Here is a 7,927-nt window from a genome sequence, read left to right as displayed (position 1 = left end):
GTTAAGTTGCCAAATTTCTCGGAGAGAAGAGTAAAAGATGGAGATACCCCTCCCCACCCCAGAGTGCCAAAGCAAACAGTTGACAGGACCTTTGAATCTTAGACCTGGAAGGGACTGAATCTTAACCTCTCATTTCCAACCTGAGACACAGTGAATCCTCCATAATATCCACGACAACTGGCCATGCAATCTCTGCTTGGATTCCTTCAGTACTGGGGAACCCACTGTCCCCTGCCCAGGCCATTTAGTGTCTGGCTGCCTTAGCTACGGTGATTTCGGGTTGAATTAATACAAGCACGTGGTGGAGCCTGGGGAAGACAATGGAGGGCAAGTCTGGGAGTCAGAAAGACCTGGGTTCAAGTTCTACCTACTGGGTTGGCCCTCTGACCATACACAAGCCATCTAACCCCTCTGTGTCCCAAGCTGATTGACATGAGCAGCAGGGCTCTCCAAACCGGAATGCCCCCACACCAGTGAAATCACAGGGTTCGATAAATCATCACGCAAAGAATCAAGGCAAATAAACATAGTCCTGGTCAGACCGTACTTGGAATATCATGCTCACTTCTGGGCTCCACATTTAGGAAGGACATTGACAGGGACAGTGAGGGGACCTGAAAACCTCACTCTGTGAGGAACAGATGAAAGGAGGAGTGTCCTGTGGTAGAATGACCTCGGTTTGAACTCCAGCTCACAGGGAGAACCCTGTGAGACCCTCGACCAGTCAATGAACCTCCCTGTATAAGCCTGCTCCCTCTAGTTTAAGCAGAGAGGATTGGACTCTGCCAGCTCTAAATTCCATGGATCTATCAGTGGGTTGACACTTCCCTCTGAAAAGAGAAGACAGCAGAGGCAGAGGTAGCTGTCCTCACATATCTCAAAGGCTGTCACAGCACGAAGGGATGAGATTTGGTGTGGCTTCAGAATGTAGATCTAAAATCAAGGGGAAAGATACAGAACCTGCTGCATAGCAGGTGCTTAATAAATAATTCTGGCACTGATTGATTAATGACTTGATTACAGGAATGCAGGTTTCTCTTAACTTAATGAAAAACTAAACTCTCCAAAGCGTAATGACCTAGGTTGGGAGGTAGTGAGTTCCTGCTTACTGAAGGACTCCAAGCAGAGATTGCATGGCCTCTTGTAAAATCCAAGGCTCCTTGGAAATGTCTGCTTTGTTACAGTTTTGATGGGGTTATGGGGAGGAGCATCTCCATTTCTTTACTTTTCTCTCCTGGATAGTTGACAAGGTCTCTTTCAAGAGCAAATACACTAGTGTGCTTGCTCCAAGCCTTCTCCATAGGGGAGCTGCTGCTGGGTCTAAGAGTTTGTTCCTAAGAGGGATTTTGCTACCCATAGGGTCTTTTCTGAAATATCTTCATGATCTCCTAACTTCCCCATCACTTTTCTGCCTTACTCTTCTTAGAAGGACATCATTAGTTTAATGTCTGCAGGGTCTGTGTCCCCAGGGGGCCTTGAGGCAGCACCAGTGTCTCCCCTCTGGTTTTGGGAGACTTTTCTTTCTCTCTGTCCTTGTTCTCTGGCTCCCTTCCTGGGAGAAGTATAGGAAATCCTTTTTCACCTCTCCTGCTCCCATTCCCACCTGCCACTGCCTCTCTCTTGCTGGCCCAGACTCTCGGCTTCCTTTCCCACCTCACTGGGAAAGCCATCCTTCCCAGTATCTGTGTCCCCGCTTGCCTTGTGTCCCCTGGTATTTGCTGTACATGGGGTACTCAATTTTCCGCCATTTGTGGTCCTGGAACAGGCTTCCTCTTAGGTGCCTCCCCGTCCTTTCTCCCCTATTCCCAGGACAGAGATCCCTTGAGACAATAATAATGACAGAATAACTGATATATCCGTACACATCAGAGATGGATATAGTGCTTTCCTTCCCTGTCAGTAAGGGAATTCCAAGATTGTTCCCATTTTACAAAAGAGGAAGGTGAGGCCGCTAAAGATTAGCACACAAGGTGGGGGGGGGGGGGCTGGAAAAAACGTTGTGAGTCACCTGCTGCTGGAAGGGAGAGCTCCCATCAGAGCTGAACCCTTTGGCCCCCGGCCATTCACTCTAACACACTTGATTAATACATGGTCCATATGCTTCTAGTGCTTTGTTAGACAGAGATAAAGACATGTTGGTTGCACAGTGGATAGAACTCTAGACCAGAGTCAGCAAGACTTGAGCTCAAATATGGCCTCAGGCACTTTCTAGCTATGTAACACTGGGCAAGTCACTTAGTCTATTTCCCATCAGTTATCTTACGTGTAAAATGAGCTGGAGAAGGAAATGGCAAACGACTCCAGGATCTCTGCCAAGAAAACCCCCCAAAGAGTGACGAAAGTCTGACATGACTGAGGAGTGACTAAAGAAAAAGTGTATATAGAGCCATCCTACAGAAGAAAAAATGAAGAAATATTTAGTAAAATGAATCAAGACGTTGAAAAAGTCTGGAAATAAATTCCTGCTGCCATTCCTGTGGTCCTTTCCCCTCTGGAATGGAGCAGTGAGAACTATCTTCCCCTTTTGAAGGGCCATGTGTACTGAGTGTTGGATTAATCATGCAGAGCTGGTCTCCGTCAATAAGATGCGCATTTCTCTAAAGCTAGGCACTCTTTCCTTTTTATCTTTGAACTCCTACCACCTAGAGCAGTGTGTGGCCCATAGTAGGCACTTAGTAAATATTTTTTGATCAATTCAGTGCCATTGCAGATTATATCAAATAAATATTGTAGTACATTGTAGCATGGTCTTTTGATATCTGGACGTTGCAGAATTTATCATCTTCTGGCACCATCTTGCGGAGAGACAGAACATTGCATGGCAATGAAAGTTTTAAGACAGAAATGAATATATTATACAACGGACATCCTTGTCTTGGGGACTATGCAGATATTATCATTTTAGTCTGCCATATCATGTCCAAGACAGCGATTCATTTAAACCATATTTTTATTGAATTTTAGTCCATGTTACATCTCCTTTCTGGTTAAGCAGGCAGAATGGAAGTAAATAAAATCCTTAATTTGCGAAAGGAGGACAGTACCTAATTCCTTTGGGGTCAATATGCATTCAGACTCAATCATCACCATCAAAATTATGTGTTAAATTCTCCATCATGCCAAAAGTCATCTGATACAGGAAAAGGCTTCATAGCAGTGGGGACAACACTGAGCAGGTTTTACCCTCCAATGTGATTAGGACGATAAAGTCTTAATGTTATCCAATGCTGAACTCAAAAATTTGGAGGACTTAAGTGCAAAAAACTGATCTTTGTTTTGAAGGAAATTTATGAAAAAAGTATAAAGTTTGACTGAGATTTTGCCAATGTGAAATCAGGCACTCAGGGAAATACTTGTCCAGTTGCCCAGGGGCATTGCTGTGTAGTCACTCAGTGATGCCTTACTTTGTGTGATGTAGTTTTCTTAGCAAAGATACCACATTGGTTTGTTATTTCCTTGTCCAATGTGTTCCCATTTTCCAGATGAGGAACTGAAGCATGTAAGGGTTAGGTGACTTGCCCAGGGTAACACAGTAAGTTTCTAAGGCCAGATATTCCTGGCTTCAAGCCCAGTGTTCTTTCCTCTGCACCACCTAACTGTGCTGTCAAGGCCTAATAAAAAAAAATAAACGATAACCTTTGGAGTATACAAAATCAGATAGCGAAGCTACAAGCGTAGTCACTGCCTTCAGTAGTATTTCTGGGATTCCAATCTAACTTTCCTACTTCCAAATTTTGTCTTCTTGCTGAGAAAAGTATAAGAGTACCCAATTATTAACTTAGGATTTAGTCATTTTCTATTTCCTCATTCACAGAGCAGCCCCTGTAAGTCATTCTCTGAAGGACATTGCTGTTAAATGAGATAGTGAAGTCTTGAGGGAACAGGCTCCTTGAACTTGGGCAGGACTTCAACCAACTAGAAGACCTTACTTCTGTTCAAAGTGTGAACAGAAACTAGTCGAGGTGAATTCAGGCCCTAAACCTTTAAGTCTATGCCCACGCAGCCTCCCATTGAGGTTTAGTGTAAATTAGCTCATGAATGAGTGAAATACCCAGAGTGGTCTGGGTAGGAATGAATTCTTTTGTCCAGTTTGCTGGAGGTGGCTGAGTCTCACGATCAAACCATATTCTCAGCAGGAGGAGCTAAAGACTTTTAGCCCCCTCCTCATATTAATATGTCTATCCTCTCATTCACTGTGAACCAGTCACGATTGATTTTCTCCTGTCTGGGGCAACTCTTTCTCCAAAGGTATTTAAGCATTCAGTGATCTCCATGTTTTGGTCTTTGGTTAGGGAGACTAATGACCACCAATTTATTAGCAGCTACACTAATTGATAAACTGGTTATTGATTACCCAGAAACTCTGTCTCTATCTTTTTATTCATCTCATTGCCCCTGAACCCTGTTCTCCATCCCTTTCAGACAGAAACAATCCATTCAGAACAAAGCCATCTTTCTCCTTTCAGGCACTGCCAACATTCCCAAATGTACAGTGCATATCTGTGGCCTTAGTGCTCTAACTACCCAGTCATTCCTTTAAGGTCTTCAGGGAGTCCACAGGATCACAGGATCCTAGATGTGGAGATGGGAGGGACCTCAGACACGATTTATTCCTCATTTTCCAGGTGTAATTTGCTCAAGGTCATGCACAAGATTTTAGATTGAGAACTGCAACTGATATCAGAGGTTATCTATCCAAATTATCTACAAACTTTGTCTCATTGGAGTCTCACAAAACCCAGTCAAGACAGCTGCTACTATATAATTAGCTCCATCTTACAAGTAAGGAACCCGCAACCCAAAGTGGTCAAAGGACAACGTGCCTGAGGGGAATGAAGGCACACCTCTATTCTGACCTCAGGTCCAGTGCAAATTCTGATTTCCCACACTGTCTCATGAATACCAAAGCTTGTCAGCATCCTGTCACAACAGTGGCAGACCTACCGGAATTCAGAAGGAGCTGAGGCTGGTCAGATAATTAAGGAATTGTGAAAAAGTCTCCTTACCTCTGTTATGGAGAAAGGAAGAACAAGAAAGGCCAAGACCTCATTCCAGGACGAATAGGTTGGTGATAATTAATGGAAGATGCAGAGGTTACTCCTCGACTTTTATTTCATTTTCTCTGCCCAGGAACATGACCTTTGGTCGGGGAAGCACAGACCAAAAATGGTCCCTAAGGGGCAGCAGAGAAAACCAAGTGAAGAGACGGCAAGAGAATTCCCAGGTGCTCTTGCTGAGGGCAGCTCACATAGCCCAAGTAAGCTCCATAATGCAGTTAGGGAAAGCACTGGCAGATGGGAGTTGCTGTCAGAGGAGAGGGGTGAGTGTGGAGTGGGAGAGATGCCAGGGAAGGAAGAAGAGCTGTGAGGCTGAGGCAGTAGGGACACACAAGGGCCAGCTATTCCATGGGACATTCTTCACCCATATGTACTGAAGGAACTGGCAGATGTGATGGCTGATCAGCCAAATGTTAGTGATATTGAAAAGTTCCTGGAGAAAAGGAGAGGTTACGCAGGACGGGAGAAGGCCACAGGTCCTCCTGATTTTTCTCCCAAGGGAGAGAATAGTATCTGCAAACTCCAAGCCACTGAGCATGGCTTTGACTGCCCACAAAAGTCTAAGACACATGATGAAGGGGGTGACTGTGTAAAGACATTGGTCTGAGTCAAACGTGCACAGGAATGCTCATAAGTGGCCCATGTGGGACAGTGACAGCTGGTATTGAGAAGACAGGACTGCCCAAAGTGTTCTCAGCATCCCCGTAGCAACTCACTCATTTTACGTTTGTGGGAATCGAGGCCCACTCAAGGGAAGTGTCTCATCCAGTGACGAGCTCATGTAATCCCTGATGTCCCCTGGCACACCATTGATTTTAGAGGAGGACAGGAAGTGTGTCACCAAGGTCTATGCCCACTCCTCTGACCTCTGAGGGAGATAAAAATAGATTAAGGTGGACTATGGTGCCCATTCAAGTCTCCCTTGATGAGGAGACATGCTGAAATGCTAAAGTCAGGTGACAAGTAATCTGAGGAAATGAGAGTTTCTAAGTAGATTTCATCTTAAGGTCTGATGATTTTTAGGCCATCGTGAAACCTAGGAAAGCAGTGGGTGAGAAATGATGAGGTGAATTCTCTGGGGTCATCCATCATCAAATGGAAGCGATACATTCAAAGCTAAGCCAAATCAGGCCTATGAGATATAGCAAAAGGCTTAGCAAAAGGCTGCCACACAAGCCATTGGACCTCCAATGAAATCCCCTCTTGCAACCTGGGGTCCTTGGTTTGCTGAGCTCCCAGAAGCAGGAGATACCTGGTTCTCAGAATGGAGAGACCTCCTTAAACATGGCCAAACTCATTGGAATGCCAGAGCAGTACACTGAGCAGATAGGTCCATCTATTCCACCCAAAGCACCATCGAGTCTACCCATGGGCAGAACCACAGAAAGCTCTCCTGCTGCTTGAGTGGTCCTCCACAAAGAAGATATTTCTATTTACTGATTCCTGTGCAGTAGCTGGTGGACTTGCTGTGGTCAGGCCAGTGACCAGCTACCAACCGGATGACCAATTCACCACCTCCTTGAGGAACTTCACTGTGTAGTAGTATCTCCTCCAAACTCAGTAGTTGGACTTTCTATATGACTCATATCTCTGACCACGAGAAAAGACCATTCCCATGAGAATATACTGGAGTGAGGAAGTTGTCGAGGACTGTGAAACTCAAATACTTCCTATCATTTCCCCCTTGAGTGCTTTCCTGGACTTCATCATCTCCCAAAACTCATCATTTCATCATAAAATGAAATCAGTGAGGAAACTCCCACCTCCTCAGTACACCCTGCTCCTGGGCCCCTCCTTCCTTCTGGTTGGAGGGGGTAGTGGGGTGGACATCTGGGGGCTCCACCATTTAAGGAGGTTATAGAGAATACACCTCATCATTTCTCACCCATTGCTGTCCCAGGCTTCGAGATCTCCTAAAACTCATCTATCTTTAGATGAAATCTACTCAGAAACTCTTACTCAGAAATTCAGATCATTTCCCACCTGGCTGTATCAATGGAGTACGTCTCACTCCCAGATAACCTTCTCCCCAGTCTCTTTTCCCATTTCTTTTAGTAGGTTGTCTTCCCCTATTGGGTTATGAGTGCCTTGAGCACAGAGACTGACTTATACCTTTCTTTGCATTTGCAGCTCAAAGAACAGGACCTCACACATAGTAGGTCCTGAAAGAGTTTATTGAATTTTGGTCCATGGCAATATGAAAACTATGCAACAGGGACCCATAAGCGAAGCCTCCACATCACCCATGATAACTGTGGTGCCTCTCCACAAAAACTGTGACATATGTCAGCTCCAATGCCACATAAAAAGTCCTCGGCTAGTAAGACATCATGAAGGATGTGGCCAACATCCTGCTGGCCAATGAACTATATATGACCAAGGCCACAATAAAGAGGCCTCTTGTATATTCTGATGGCAGTGTGTACCTATCAAGACGATTGGCTGAGGAGGGGTTACTGCCACACTAATTCCCCAAGCTGCTGCTGAGCTCAGAAAGTGTCACAGCTTTCACATCAGCATGGGAGGGTGGAATCAAGGTGGCAGGGTAGAAGCAAGGACTTCTAGAGTTCTCCCTCCAAGCCCAGGCAAATATTCATAAAAAGTAAACAATTCTGGATCTGCAGAACCCACAGAATGACGGAGTAAAGCAAATCTCCAGCCCAAGGCAGCCTGGAAGATCAACGAGAAGTGTCTATCACACCACCCTGGGAGCAGAGCACAGTCCGGGGTGGACTATGCCAGCACAAAAGAGATCTGAAGAGGCTTCGGAGGAACTGAATCTAATGACTTTATGAAAAATCAAGAAATTATAAAAACAAAGCCAAATGGATGAAAGAATAGCAGACAACGTGAAATATGTCATTGGAAAA

Source organism: Notamacropus eugenii, chromosome X (genome assembly GCF_028372415.1).
Source record: "Notamacropus eugenii isolate mMacEug1 chromosome X, mMacEug1.pri_v2, whole genome shotgun sequence".
NCBI classification, from domain to species: domain Eukaryota; kingdom Metazoa; phylum Chordata; class Mammalia; order Diprotodontia; family Macropodidae; genus Notamacropus; species Notamacropus eugenii.
This window is presented reverse-complemented; position numbering follows the sequence as displayed.